The sequence below is a fragment of the Fukomys damarensis genome, unplaced genomic scaffold (assembly GCF_012274545.1).
Source record: "Fukomys damarensis isolate Sample0158 unplaced genomic scaffold, DMR_v1.0_HiC HiC_scaffold_10, whole genome shotgun sequence".
NCBI lineage: Eukaryota > Metazoa > Chordata > Mammalia > Rodentia > Bathyergidae > Fukomys > Fukomys damarensis.
In genome coordinates, this window is record NW_022900922.1 from 2220274 (window position 1) to 2236321 (window position 16048).

At 38.7% G+C, this 16048-nt stretch overlaps 1 protein-coding gene across 1 annotated transcript in view; it reads left to right on the top strand.

Annotated features, from left to right (window-relative positions):
• The window catches only part of Taf3 (TATA-box binding protein associated factor 3), a 171853-nt gene that overhangs the window by 22023 nt on the left and 133782 nt on the right, over window positions 1–16048 (top strand). The gene's annotated exons all lie outside the window — the stretch shown is intronic.

The following is a 16048-nucleotide window of genomic DNA, read 5'->3' on the forward strand; positions in this document are numbered from 1 at the left end:
ATATAGAGAGAGAGAGAGAGAGAGAGAGAGAGAGAGAGAGATGGAGAGATGGAGAGATGAGTCTGAGTTCATTGTATTGTAGGGTAGTGAATTAATATCTTCAAGTTTTCAGAACAGAAATTGCTGGAGAAAACATAAAATCAGTTCGGTTGCAAAAGATTAAACATGAACCTTTGGTGTTTTGTACTGGGTCTAAAGTGATGTACCTATCAACATTTATACAGTGGTTTCTAGTGTCCACTTTTGTCATATGGTGTTTGGCTTTCAGAGATTGGTAGCTTGGCATTTCACTGAAAAATGGCAGTTAACCATTTTAAAAAATTTCTCCCTAATCTATCTATGTATGCGTCTTGTGTTAAATAGGAGTAAACACTTCATGGGTTATTATAATTGAATGGTAATGTGGCGACACACACAATCCCAGCAGGCTCCCCCGCATTTGAAGCCAACCTGGGCTCCATAGTGAGTTCCAGGCCCCCCAAAGTTACCTGTTAACTATCGGTCGTAGATACGGCCTTCTGAGGACAGAGGACTCATACTTACAGTTTGCTCCCGAAGATCGCAGTGCCAACTACAGTGATTGTCTTACTATGTTTGATGAAAACACACAGTGCCCTAAACATACACCTCTGTATCAGCGTCTGCTCTAGGTCTTTATAATCTGGGAGCTCCATCGCACTCTGTAAAGTGCTGCGGGACAAAGGAGGATTTGCTTTTGCTGGCCTCCCACATTCTGGCTGAGCGCAGTTCTCTACTGCCTTTCCTGGAAGCTGTCTGCACGGACACAGACCAGAGCACAGCTCAGGCTGGAAAGGGAGTCGGCTTTCCGGGAAGCGAAGTGAGAATGCTTGTGAGTGTGGACGTTGCTTTGCCCTGATCTTTACAATTACTTTTCCAATTCTGTACTTGCCTTCCGTTGTTTTTCCCCCTCCTCCCCGTTCCGTTGTCTTTAATGATGTCCTTTAATTTTGCTCTTCTGCTTTAGTAAGTTTTAATCCTTTTGAACCCTTCGACCTATTTAAGATTTTTACTTTAAATGATATTTAAATGTAGTCATGCATCTAATGTTACCACAGGAAAAGTACTCATGTTTTTCTTCCCCTCTGTCCCGCCTCTGCTGTCCTGTCCTCTCTCTCTTCACTGCAAGCACTGCGATAAGCTCTGTTGTGCATGTATGAACTGTTGGTATTTGGTGCTTGTTACAGTGCTGTGCATACAGTTGGCACCAGTTGACCATTTTCTCATGTGGTCAGATTTGGTTGCAGTTTATGATCTATTTTTACCAAGTATTATATAGCAAAAAGTGTAATCTTTACACTCTGACATTGTTAGTAACATTGTATTATGTCTACCTTACCTTTTTTAGTAAAAACAAAATTCTGTAGCATAAGAGAATTGATTTTTCTTTTTATATGAAAAGGGGTTACAATTCAGTAGGTGGCACTCTTTCCTGTCTTGTTCATGTTAATGAATACCCAATTAAATGCTAAAGAATGTTTTCAAAGTCTTAGGAAGAATTATATAATTTAAGTCATACCCAGCTTATTTTAGGAAGTAGTAATTTTGCTATAATGTAGCTTTTGTGAAACAGTCATATGAATATACTGTACTTAATATTTTGCCTTGAGGTTACTTTTTATGTGTAGAACAAAATTCTTTTTGACAGAGGCTTTATGTTTTACTTTCTGAAACTAGATTCTTTTTCCAAAATTTGAAATCGTTATCCGTTATTATCTACTTTTCTTCCTTGTTCTTATATTCAAACATTGTCATTAAAGTCCCACTGGGAGATACTTTAGAAAGTAACACATTTCCCTCATTTTCACACATCAGCTTTTCTTATTTGTAGTGTGTGCATCTCATTTTCCATTATGAAGAATATTTAGCTAATTGAGGTAATTAATACAACTTAGAGTTTTTCTCTCTTTGTTCACGTTGATTATATTCTTCTTAAAATACTCAGTATTGTTTGGAGTTTTCTTGTTTCTGTTTAGTTTTATTTCCTATTTTTAAAAATGTACCAAAATTTTTAATAATGTACCAAAATTATGTAGATAACTCTTACTGTTTGACATTTTTATTATTTTAAAATAATGTCACATCAAATATGCTTGTGCATATTTTTCTTTTATATTATTTCCTTATGATAAATTCCCAGGAGTTTTTAGGTCAAAGGTATAAACACATTTATGGTTTTTGACACATATTACACATTGCTTTTCAAAAGAATTGTATCAGTTTACAGTGCCATAATGAATGTGTGATTATACCAGTCCCACTGGAATTGAATTTCCAAGTATAATTTTTTTACTACCTTAGATTAAACATTCTGAAGGGGGTGGGTCATTTGTTTTAATTTTTTATTCGAGTTGTGGGAAACACCAAAAACTTTCACTACAATATAACCACTGATCCTATGTTGACATAGTCTTCCAAGTCTTTGTGTGTTTGTGTGTGTGGAGTGTTTGTGTGTATGTGTGTGTGTGTGTGTGTGCAGTGCCTGTTTTAGCATTGTTTAATTATAGCATTATTTTTTTTATTACCAGGGATTGAACTCGGGACCTTGCGCATGCATAGCAGGAGATGGAAGATACAGTGTGATTTTATATGCTGTGTTTTTCATTTGATTAATTCACTGCATGCTATCCATTCATTAACCAGTTTCTTTTTGTTGAAGAGTGCTAAGCCTGTGAAGAAACAGGAATTTTGTAAAATGGACTGAAGTGATGAGGTGTATGGAAGCAAGAATGTGTTTGAAATGGATGATGTTGTAGACTTAATGGAATTTTGAGCGTGTGTGCGTGCGTGCGTGTGTGTGTGTGGTACTGGGGCTTGACCCTGGGAACCCAGGAGCTCTCTCTTCTGGGGTATGTCCCCAGCCCGTTTATTTTTTATTTTGACACGAAGTGTTGGCTAATTGCCCAAGCTGGCCTTCAGCTTGAATTTCCTTGCCTCAGCCTCCTGAGGAGCAGGGATTTCATACATGTGCTGCAGTACCTTCTAGCTGTTCAGATTTAAAGTGAAAGGTGAGTGGTAAAGAAGATAAAGAAAACGTCATCCCACATTGCTGTGGTCTTTATAACTGTTTCAAATAGCCAGAGTGTTGAAAAATGAGACCTCTAATTTTAACTTATTTAATATCACTGCAATAATTACTTTTATTTATAGTGTACTCAGTATTCTGAATTTTTTATAATTGATTGAAAAGTTTGAATACTAAATTTAAAAGTAAAGTTTAAAAAAATAAATTTGACAAAATTCTTTTAAAATGTGTTAATTTACATTACTATTGATAATATAGAATACCCATTTTATTCTATACTTCCACTTAAAATAGTGTTTCAAATTCATTCATTCATTCATTCATTCGTTCATTCATTTTTGGTTCCAAGGATCGAACTCAGGACCTTGCACTAGCAATGCAGGCGCGATGCCACTGAACTAAATCCTGGGCCCTATTTTTGGTTTCTTGAAACAAGGTGTCTCTGTGTAGTCCAGGCTGACCTTGAACTCACTTTGTAGCCCAGACTGGCCTTGAACTTGCAGCGATTCTCCTGCCTCAGGCTCCTGACTGCTGGGATTACAGGCCTGTGCCACCATGCCTGGTCCATGCTTGGCTTTTGTACCAATATTTAACATAATTTGGAAAAGTGTCTTAACCCTTAGTACATTATTTGGGTCCATTGGTTACAACTTTTTTGAGTTTCGATTTTGAGCAGTTTTGACTGTTCAAAAGGTTTAGCATTTCATGACTTGTATTCTAACTTCGAGGCTATCAGAAGAACAAAGAGAAATTTACTCTTTAAAAAAATTTGAGCAGCTGGGTGTGGTGGTGCAGGCCTGTAATCCTTGCACTCAGAAAGCTGAGGCAGAAGGGTCACAGGGAGTTCCAGGCCACCCTGAACTATGAAGCAAGACGCTGTCTCAAAACTGCCCCCCACAATTGAACAGAGCTTGTTTTGTCCTGCTATTACCATATGTCCATCCGGCCCTTTGTAAGTCTAAGACATGGGATTTGGAGAACTGTATTTTTTTTTGTATCTTAAAGTATTTTGCTATTTTATCATGATAAGTTCCAAATGTGTTAAAAATCGAAAATGATAAGAAAATGGAAAAACAAGGCTAAATTGCTTCATCCAGTCAAGAAATAGTCATTTTTCATTTTTCTTATTGTGAGGCCTACAATATTACATTAAAAAAGTACACTGATGTGGACTGGAAATGTGAGCTTTTTGGTCTACTTGTAGCTTTCAGTTGATCACATGTGATAATTTAGAATTTTTCATTTTCTTTAATGAAAAAGAGAAAAATCAGTGTTTCACAATTACTAGACAAATCAAAGTAAATAGATAACATTTCTGGCCTTTGATGATGATGATGATATTAATAATATAAATGAAATTGTAGACTCTGGGTTGTCAGATGACAACATTCTACATAATTTCTTTTTAATTCAAGAACTGATACATTTCTTTTTTGGTACCAGGGATTGAACTTGGGTCCTTGTGCTTGCAAGGCAGGTGCTGGAACCACTGAACTAAATCCCCGGCCCAAGAACTGACACCTTTCTAAGAACAAACAAAAAATATAGTCTCTCTAGTCGTTCAATAGGAGGAAGGGCTTTTATCGTCCAGTAATTTGTGAAAAGAACCTAAGTCATCCTATTTAGAAAGGATGTTGGATGGTACTTTTAGAATATTTTATGCTGTTACGCCCTAAGTATTACATTATACAAAGGGTTTGGTGTGTTCACATTTGTAGTGACATTTTTAGTAGAATTGTTTTTACTATCCTTTTGTATGTACTTCATAAATTGTGGACAAAATGGCGTAAGATATAAAGATTCAATTGGACCTATTTATTAAATGATAATGGTTTTTCCTGAGATACTGAGTGTTAAAGTAAAAAATACTTGTCAGATCTAATGGCATTATTATGTTTTAACACCGCTCTTTAGCATATAAGCCTAATTATGGCTGGCAGACACACTTGGGAATAGTTAGGAGGAAACTATTTCTGGACCAATCAACAATGGAATGAAAAACTCAGGAAGTCCCAGGGCCACAGTAAAGGAGGAAAACTCAGTTTTCATTTCCTTTCATGTAGAGTGTGTTCATGGTAACTTTAAAGGCGAGTGAGAGGTAGGTCAGGAGATTCTGTCTGCAGTCGAGTAGTACCTGTGTGTGGAGCCCATCTCAGCAGGCATCCAGTCATCAGCTAACAGACCTTCGCGGCTCCCTTGACAGCTGCCACATATCCTATTGCAAATTAAATATGAAACAGGGATGGACTGACTTTTGCATCTAATGCATTTCTTAAAGCTCAACTTCAAATGTAGCTGTTGGTGCATTCATTTTTATTAAAGCTGGCTCTGTTGGGTAGGGAAAGGATAGCTAGAACTGTCTCTGTGGTATTAAGAAAAATGCTGTGGGAAAATGAAAAGAATGGCATAAAATTCTGAACTTCTGCATGTGTTTCTGGTGCGTATCATAGCTCCTCCTGTAATCGCTGCAGAACTGCCAGCCTGGGAGACTGGTATTTAGCCTACGATAGCAGTGCAGCCTACTGGTAAGCGCGAGTTTATAGTTAACAGACGTTACGTGCTTCACAGTAGGATTCTTTTGAGATTTTCCTTTTTTAACTTTGCCTTTCTAAATTTTTCTAACAAAAGGAAATAAAACACAGTGAAGTTCCATCATATATACCCTCAGGGCCAAAAAGGCTAAGTTTTGGATTTGATGAAGCTTATTAAAACCAACACTTGTGCACGCCTTTCTTGGGTGCCATACCCTCATCAGCTTTGCCTACACCGATTCATTTAACCTTTATAATGCCCGTATAAATTGAGTACTGTTGTTGTCTTTATTTCATGCATGAGCAACATGAGGTATAGGGCTAATTTTAATTTGAACGATTAGACAGTGTCTTGCTATGTTCTCAGCTTGGTCTCAAACTCCTGGCTCTAGCAATCCTCCCACCTTAGCCTCTGCTGTAATTGAGAGTGCAGTCAAGTGCCACCTTTCTCAGCTCAGTAACTTTTTTTTTTTTTTTTTTGGTACCATGGATCGAACTCAGGATGTTGCACTTGTGAGGCAGGCAGCGGCACCACTGAGCTTAATCCCTGGCCCCTCAGCTGTGTAACTTAAGTCACATATTAGTGACTGGGAGATCCAGGATTTGAATCTAGATAGTCTGACTCTATTTTGTAGTTTTTTGTTTGTTTGTTTGTTTTTTTGTTTTGTTTTGTACCCAGGATTGAACTTGGCTCCTTGCTCTTGCAAGGCAGACAGCAGAACCACTGAGCTAAATCCCCAGCCCCTACACAGTCTGACTCTAAAGAACTACTTTTAAAAAATAATTACTGAGCTATTTTTCTACTTAGAATCTGTTGCTGTGATATTCCTATTAATACATGTGCAAGACCCTGGGCCTCATGCCCAGCACTGCAAAAGCAAAACAGAAAAATAAAAAATAAAATGAAGATTTGGGGTTCATTGTGCCACTTACTTAATCCCATCAGTGTGTTTTGGATTGCTGTGAAGACTTAGGGTCTTTGCGTGGGGCATGTGAATTCATGGATGCATTGTCTATAGGCTACATAATTGTATTAAGTATGTGTAACAGTTGTTGCGGTTCATAAAATACAAGTCCACTTCGTATTGCTTAGTTCAGTTTTTTGTTATATATTTTCCCAATGAATTACTTTTCTCCTGCTGAGACAAAATGACCAACACTTAAAGTTAAAGGAGGAAAGGTTAGCTCACAGTTTATAGAGGTTTCAGTCTGTGATATGTTGGCTCCAAGGGACAGTGGCATTGCAGAGAAGAAACGGTTCATGGTGCGCAGAAGGTAGCACAGCAACAAAGGGGGTGACCACAGCTCTTTCTGTCCCTTATCCAGGCTACTTAGGGTGGGTAGCACTTGCTGCCTTAATCCTAGTATGCTTGGTCCTAGCACTGCACTCTAGATCCAGCCACCTCTGAAAAAGCCCCACCTGTGGACTGCAGGAGGCTGTGGGGGACATCTAAACACAAGCCATAACAGTATATACTAAAATTGAACAATTAGTCAGGGTTTATGCGATAGTTGGATTAAGCGGGGGTGTTATGTATTAGAAATAGTTGCTTTGCTTTAAATCTGAATCCCTATCTCCTGATAAATACTTTCTCTCTGGTCCAGGTAAATTGCTTATCCAACAACAGTGCAACTCATTGTTATTTTCTGTTCTCGGTGATGTACCTGTAGATTAAATCTTTACTATGTTTTAATTAAGAAGCCAACTTGACAGTTACTGCTCTTTCATTGATCTCCTCTCATGAATGAGAAAGTGCTGCATCCATTTTACGCTGGGATTGATCGCACAACTCACGCTGTCACTTTGGAAAAGCCATATACAGGAGGCAAAATCTATACCATGTAAATTTAAACACTAATAGTGTTGAAAATATTGCACTGCCTTGCGTATTCTAGTACTTCAGACATAAAGGTTTAGGTTTAGGGCTTTAGATTTCTTTTCAGTGTGTTCCTGTTACAGTATTGTGTGGTTGGGGCATCGTGTGAATGTGCCTCTCAAAGATACATGTATTGGAAGCTCGGTTCCCATTGTAGTGATGTGGGAGTGGATGGGACTTAGAGATGGCGTCAACTGGGGGGTCCTTAGGTAACTGGGGCGCTCAGGGACTAGAATGGACCCAACTAGCGCTCATAGGGCTTCTGTGAGAGTGAGTTGTTTGAGTGAGCCCGGCCTCTGAATCGCTACCTGACTTCTCGTTTCAAGATGTCATTTCTTCTCCCACCACTGTGACACCAGCTGCTGCCCTTAAGTGCCCTCATGAGGGCTGGACCCAGGCCCCCACCTCCTCAACAGCCAGAATTACAATACAAATAAACTTTTCTTTATAATTAGCCTGCCTCACACATTTAGTTATAGTAACAGAAAACACTACTATTTGATTCGTTTGCACAGTTTTATTGTTCTCTGGTGGTATGTGCCAAGCAGTATTATGAACACAGAAATACCCACGTGAACTAAACAGGCAAGCATCCCTTTTCCTGTGTTTTTACACTTTGGTGGGTGGAACAGACAGGAAGTCATAGACACAAATAAGAAAATTTGGAAGGGGATAAGTACTCTGAGAAAAAGAACATTATAAGGGGAAGTAAAAGTGCTAGGATGTCAGGGGAAAAGTTATAATTTGAAATATGGTGGCCACAGAAATATGTGAAAGGGAAATTGATCAGACTTAAAGGTGATAAGAGGAAGACAAGCAGAGAGAAATCCAGGGTAGGACTGGCAGAAGGACACGTGGCTGGGGTGTGGGCTGCAGGAGGGTCGGGGGACTGGAGGAGGGCGGGTGGGGCAGAAGGCTAGAGCTCCAGAGCGACCTCCATCCAGCCGCACTGGAGGACTGTGTGCAAGTTTGACTTCTTTCAGTGACAGGGACTGAAGCATGTTAATATTTAAAGACATTTTTATTGTAGAAAAAAATTCCAATATATGAAAATAAACAGATTAAAACAGTTACCTTCCACGTGTCCGTTACCCCTGGCTCCAGCAGTATCTACTCACAGTCAGTCTTAAGAACATTCACTTTTCCCCCTTTTGTATTGTCTTGAAGAAAATCTCTTACATTGTATTATTTCATTATAATGCTCAGGTATGTATTGCTGTATAATAGTGATTTTTGGCATGATTTTGTGACTGATTTTTGTTACTGAAGTGACTTTACCTTTTAAACGAGAGATTTGAAAATTGAATAAGAGCAAGTTTGATCAGGTTTATAGGAAAAATGTATCCGTGGCTAATCAGGAATAATTAATATTGCAAAGAAATGGTCATCCATTGCATATTTGGTGACTTTCATAGTTTATATTTTAAGTTTGTCATTGATTTCTAGCAACAGCAGCTCCTACTCTGCTTCTAAAAGATAGCTAGAAGGAACCATTTGCCCCTGAACAGTTCTGGGTGCCCACTGTTATGCCAGACACAGTAAGACAAACAAATTTAAACATTATTAAAGAATGCTTTTGTTCATATTTACCGAACTCTCATATCTGTTAGCCAATCAGAAGTGACAAATGAGTATAGTTCCAGTGGGAACACTGGTTGATGTTTTCCTTTATGTTAATGAGAAAGCTAAAGAAAAACCGATTTCATATGTCAAAACTTACCTCATTTAGTTTTTTTGGTACCAGGCATTGAACTTGGGTCCTTGCGCTTGCAAGGCAGGTGCCGGAACCACTGAGCTAAATCCCTGGCCCTTACCTCATTTGTTAATGGTAGGAATTTTTCTGAATTGGGTGCTAGTCTTTAAACTACTAGGATAGTATTGCCTCAGTTTTTTGTGTTGTTAGTAATGGAATGGCTAGGGCCAAGGATTTAGTTCAGTGGTTCCACTGCCTGCCTCAGAAGCCCAAGGTCCTGAGTTCGATCCCTGGTACCAAAAAAAAAAAAAAAAGATTAAGTAATGGAATGGCTGCAGATAAAACACACTTTTAAATTTAATCTGCATCTTCAACATATTTTCTGCAGCTTTCTACATCTTGCTAACACAACAGTAAGTCACGGTGTTTTGTAGCATTTGTTATTCCTGGGGTGTAAATACTCTCACCTCAGCCAGTTTCCAGCCGTAGCGGGTGCTGCTGGTTGTGTGTGGAAGAGGACTGCAGCTGGAACAGTTCCAAGGTGTTTGTGTCATTGGGATGCAGTGGGTGTCAGTAACTCGAGGGTGACGTAGTGAGCTGAAAATCTGAAATAGCAGCTTTGCTTTGGGTATAAGTAAATTGTAAGCTTTTGTGCTGTAACTTTAACTCGTGCCCATCAGTAGATCTCACTTTTTGTAGTAGACAGGCATAGGAAAAAGTTGATGCTTTACAGGTTTTTAGAAATAGAGTTTAAAGTGAAGACAAAATAACCTCTGCTTAAAGAAAACTTTTCTTTAGTCCTTTGTAAAGTGATAAATCCTTCTGCAGTATAAGCAATGACCTCCTAGTTTCAGATTAGCTTTTTAAGGGGCATATGTTCATAAAGACCACAAAACCAAGCAGCTCTCTTGAAATTTTCATTTGCTAAGGGGACGATAGGTAATAATGCTCAGTACTGTATTTAAAACACTACCATAACAATGTTAGAGTTCTATACCGAAACATACATTAAGAAGTAGTAAATTCTTGGCCGGGTGTGGTGGCACATGCCTGTAATCCCAGCACACGGGAGGCTGAGGCAGGAGCATCGCTGTGAGTTCGAGACCAGCCGGGGCTACATAGTGAGGTCCAGGTCGGTCTCAACTACATAGTGAGACCCTGTCTCAAAAAACAAAAAAACAAACAAACAAACAAAAAGAAGTAGTAAATTCTTGTCAGGGATTTAGCTCATTGGTGCTGCTGCCTGCCTCACAAGTGCAAGGACCTGAGTTCGATCCCTAATACCAAAATACAGAACAAAAAAAATGAATGTTAAGTAGTAGTAAATTCTCTAGTTAACATTCTAAAGTTTCTTTTGAATTTACTTTTTTTGGGAATGAGATCCTTTTTCTCTTTTTATTCAAAAAACAATGAAGGCCATACATGGTGGCCATACCTGCAATCCTAGCACTCTGGGAGGCTGAAGCAGGAGGCTCATAAGTTTGACCCCAGGCTGGGCAATTTAATGACTTAGCAAGACCCTGTCTCAGTTAAAAGTAGGTTTGGGAATGGGGAAGGTCAATCAATGCAAAGGCCCTGGGTTCAATCCCCAGTACTGTACTGTTAGTCCCCAAATTAATGTGGGTAAGTACTTTATTTCTAAGGTGATATACATTGAGTGGTCGTTCAGGCACGTAAAATTAGTGAATGTGAAGGAAGAAGAAGGAAAAAACAAAGAATAACCAATAAAATGCAGGGTTTTAGCAAGCCATCAGTACTTCTTTTGGAAACTTTGTCTTTCCTATCGCAGGTACATTGGTTTATCCCATTACCAAGTTAGAGCTGCTGCCCGCTCATGATGTGTCCGGGACAAAGTTCTCTGGAATTGGCGGAGAAATTGGCAGGATGCCTGCAGAGTAGCAGTGGGGACTCCCAGAGAGTGGGAGTTGGTGCCGGCAAGTCTTTGGGTAGTGTATTATTGGGTGGACTGTCACAGGACTCTACTCAGACTTGGTCTAAAGTTTTAAAAGGCATTTCGATTTTATGTTGCTTGAATTCTTCATCCTGTTTGTGAGTTATTTCATGAAAGGGTAATTGTGTTTTGATTTGAGGGAAATAGTGATTTTTTTCTTTCACACGGATATAAATATCCAAGAAAAGCTCTTAGTTTTCTCTTAGCTTTTTTACATGAGTATTTGCCTCAGCATCTTAAGTGGTGTTTTTGTTAAGGTCAAGAAAGACAAAGGTAAGAGAAAATTAGAGAAGTTATGAAACTGCTCTTAACTTTCTACATTCAGTGGGAGAAAACTGATTTTCAGCTATAACACACCCCAGGGGTCTTTTCAACATTTCTGAATTTTTCTTCCCTACTAACCTTAGGGATTTCTTAGAAATCTGATCTGTCAGTTGAATTATTTCAGGGAAGTAGGAGTAGGGAAGGGTGGAATTTGAGGATTTATGGGGTTGACAGGTTACAAATAGGTCTGAAGGACTTCACTAGGGTATTAACTTTTGAGCTGTTTCATTACAAATAGGAGTATGAAATCATTTTAGTTCCTTAAATGTTCTGTGGTAAAAGAACCACTCTTTCAAAATAGTGTTTGGACTGGCTGTTAAAAGACATGGCTTTTCCTAAGGAATTCTGATGGTAGAATAATACAATCCTCGTCTTTATTCTAAAGCTACCAATTTCTAAGTCATCAAAGAAATTACTAATATTACGAGTGGTTTCTGGTAGTTTTACATGATTTGGAATTCCATTCTGGTTCTGTCGCTCCATTTCATATTTAGGTTTTCTTTTTTTCTCTGTGACATTTGCTGCTGTGGAATCTCCTTGATAACGTGCTCGTTTATGTTATCTAGGCTGCAGTTATCATGGCAGGGGTTGCTTGTTCTTGGATACACTTAACTATTTTTCATGAGTTCTGATCCTTACTGATCAATTAGAATACTCTCAGCTTTCTTGCTTCACTAAAGTGGGATACAGAAAAATCTAACATTGATCTCTGGGTATCATCGTGGGCACTGTCTTAGTTTATTAACTAAATTTGGTCTTTTTGTTTGTTTTGACTCTCGGCCCATCTGTTGTTAATAAGAGTTACTTCAGGGTTGTTGTGGGTTTAATATCTGTAACACAGAGCAGTACCTGGAAAAAGAGCCAGTGCTCAGGATATAGCAATAGCCATTTATTATTCTAATGTCAGCATCATCACTGTCGTTTTTTGATTCATTGGTGCATTTTAGGTTCTTTGGTGTGTCTGCTGTGTTTTGTGTATTCTGTGATACCATTTTACTTTAGAAAAGTGAGAAGTACTTACAGAGTTAGCGCCCTTGGCCCTGCTACTTATCTGAATCCATTTCTCTTGAAAGTGGGTGAATTAGAAAACAGAACCCTTAGATAGGAAAGGACTGAGAAGTAAGCATTTCATGTCTTGCATTGAAAATGCTGTCTGACCAATTATACGAAGCCCTTGCAGCTCACTTTTTTCATACAATATAGTATATAGCAGAATACCGGTATAAGCAAAAAAGAAGAAGAGAAGATCTCTTGTAGTTTGTTATAATAAAATTCTAACCCACAAGGCCTTCAGACAGTATATGATTTCAAAGATTTGATATCTCAGTGTTTCAGATGCAGCAGTTGACTTTATCACGTGGCATTCACTGCTGGCTTTGTGAGCAGAATGTTTCATGGTATTGAAGTTGAGGAATAAACCGGTTGTCTTTGAGCATCCACCCACTGCTCTGTTCTGTGCTTGCTGCTTCAGTGTGTCCGTCTGGAGCTCACAGCCGCTCTCAGGTTGATGGGATGACAAGGCTGAGGCCCAGGAAGTTTCGTGACTGTCTAAGATGGGACCTTTCTTAATGGGAGATCCAAGCTACAAAACAGAGTTATTCAACCGCACAGAGTTTTATTTTTCCTAATCTTGTAGCGAAAAAGTGTGAATGATAGTTCGGGATGCAGAGGATTCTAAAAGTTGTATTGTTTCTCTTCTGTTTAAGTTAGATGACTGCAGACTGCAAAGATGACACCAAAGACTTTACAGCTTGACCCTTTGCCTTCTTCTGGTTTCTTTTCATGTTCCCTTCATGTTGATAACTCTCTGGGATAAGGTGAAAATTGTACACATATACACGCTATCTTTAAATCCTGCTCTGTCCAGTTGGGATTCCAGGAAGGTTATGCTGGCTTCCCAGGGGGCCTGATCATGGACTTCTAGTTCAGTTCCTTTCTGACCGAGATCCCACCGCCCCCATTCCCGGAGGCCATGTCTGAGGTGGGATCGCCCACTGCTTACTGAGCTGATGATCTCCCCTCTTCCCTCACACCTTTGCTCTTGACAAGGAGAAGAACTTTAGACCATCCTCTGTTTAGAATGAGGGAAGGACGTAGGGATTCATTTGCCGTTGTGTTATAATTTACCCCATGTCATGTCATAGCTGCACTTTGTTTCTCTGTTTGTTTTCTTTCTCTATTAGAATGTAATCTGAAAGAAGGCATTTTGTCCATTTTATTCCTGGCACTTAAAATACAATGCCTAGTAGGTACTCATTTAATGTTTGTAGAACAGATGGCTCTTTTGTTGTTTCATGACGATTATTATGCACACTGTCTTATTAGCATCCTTACTTTATATCTCCCAGACCATCTCATATTAAATATGGCGACTAAGGGCAGCTACCATATCTAGGTTGAAATTTGCTGCTTGAAATTTTGTTTTAAAAAATGAGTTATTAAGCATTTGACATTTGTTGTTTAAAAATTATATTTTGTGAGGATATATGAGGATATATGATCTGTGATGCAATAAAATAGTACTTTTTAAAAAATAAATTTATTACCTTTAAAATGTGTATGCATTTAACTTACTGATAACATAAGAGGAAGTCCACAGTGACCTACTGATGCATGCACAGGCTGCACCGAAACTCTCTGAATTGGCACTGTGCCCTCACAGGGGTGCCAGGAGAAATCTTAAATTGTCAGGAGAAAATACCTGTACTTTGCATCTGTCAGACACGTACCTAATGCTAGCACATGGTAGTTTATAGTTTTTCACATTAAATCATGCTGAATCTCTTTTGATGTCATTTTTGCAAAACTAAAACTTTAGTAGTGCTGTGATAAAAAATAAGAACTGTTTAGGAAGTGCTGCAGAAGAGGAAATGAGGATGACTGTATCTAACCTGAACGCAAGGTCAGAGGAGTTTTTCACAGATCCGAGTAGTAATTGTGTATTCAGGAATGAAAAATTAAGTTTTAAAAAATACATGTATATGATTTTATTTAAACAGCTATTAAGTTGTCATTACGAAACTAGTAAGTTCTTTGAACGTAACTACTTAACAAACAGAGCTGTTAGACGCTACTGCTAGCCCTGGTGGGCCCACCCAGATTGCCGAGACACTAAGCAGACTCTGACCTGAGTACCATCAGCGCCAACAACTTCAGAACTTTAGAACAGAAATGGAAATTACCTGCTAGGTTATTTTTCCCCATCCCAATCACAGCCTTTTCCTTTTTCCAAAATAACTGATACTTTTTTGTTGTTTGTTTTTTGTATGTATGTTTTGCTGGGGTTTTTTGTTTTCTGTTTTGTTTTGCTTTTGTACCAGGGATTGAACTCAGGACCTTGCACTTGTGAGGCAGGTCTGGTGCCACTTAGCTAAATCCCTAGCCCTTGTTTGTTTTTGTTGTACTGGGGATTGAACCCAGATCCTCACACATGCTAGGCAAGCACTTGATTGCTGAGCTATATCCCTCGCCTTTTTAATTTTTATTGTTAGATGGGTCTTGCTAAGTTGGCCTGGCTGGCATTCAACTAGTGAGCTTCCTCCAACAGCCTCCTGAGTAGCTGGGATTACAAACGTGCGCCTCCCCCAGCCACTTTTGATTTATACATTGGAATTATTTTATAAAAAGACACCTCCTTTCATGTACATTTGATTACTCCAAGATATGGTTCCTAATCAAAAAATGAAGGATAAATGCTTGATTTTTTTTCATATACTCAGTTTTCAAGTTAACAAAATGATTCCTTGTTACTTCCAAAACTACTGATTAAATTTTACACCATAATCAACTCATTGGTTTAAACATATTTAATAGGTATTAAGCTATTTCATTCTTATCCTTGTTAGAACCCAGCTGCCCAGTCTTTAGCTAGTCCTTTTGTTCTTTAGTCCTTTTGTCGTCTTGATTTTACTTACTACCAGTAGGTTTCTTGCTAAGTGAAGATGGTATAGGCGCCTCTGATAGATATTTCTTGGCTTAGGTCTGAAATCAGCCACTTCTCAAATGAGCCTTGAGTTAAAAAATTTCTGTTTTTATGGATATAAACGTATACACTGATGGCTTTTTTGTTTTTTAACACTTTACAGATAACCTTTCACTGTCAGAACAGTGAAAAAAAGAACAGTTTTATCTTTATTTGGCTTTTTGTTTTGTTTGTTTTTTGATTGTTTTTGAGACAGGGTCTCACTATGTAGTTGAGACTGACCTGGAACTCATTATGTAGCCCAGGGTGGTCTCGAACTCACAGTGATCCTCCTGCCTCAGCCTCCCGTGTACTGGGATTACAGGCGTGTGCCACCACGCCCGGCTATTTGGCTTTTAATTTGTAATTTCTGACATAGTTTCTGATAACGAGTAATACATCATTATATTACTGTTCTAGGGATCTCTAATGTGTTGTCGTCCCCCCACCCCCGTTGCTTTGAAGCCTTTTTATTTTTATCTGATTTTTCACAATTTGATTGTGATGTATGTAGATGTGGCTTTCTTAATTTCTATCATGATTGGGTATTAGTAAGCTTCAAAAATATATTTATTTGGGCTGGGGATTTAGCTCAGTGTTCTGCCACCTGCCTTGCAAATAAGTGCAAGGACCCGAGTTGGATCCCTGGGAACCAAAAAAAAAAAAAA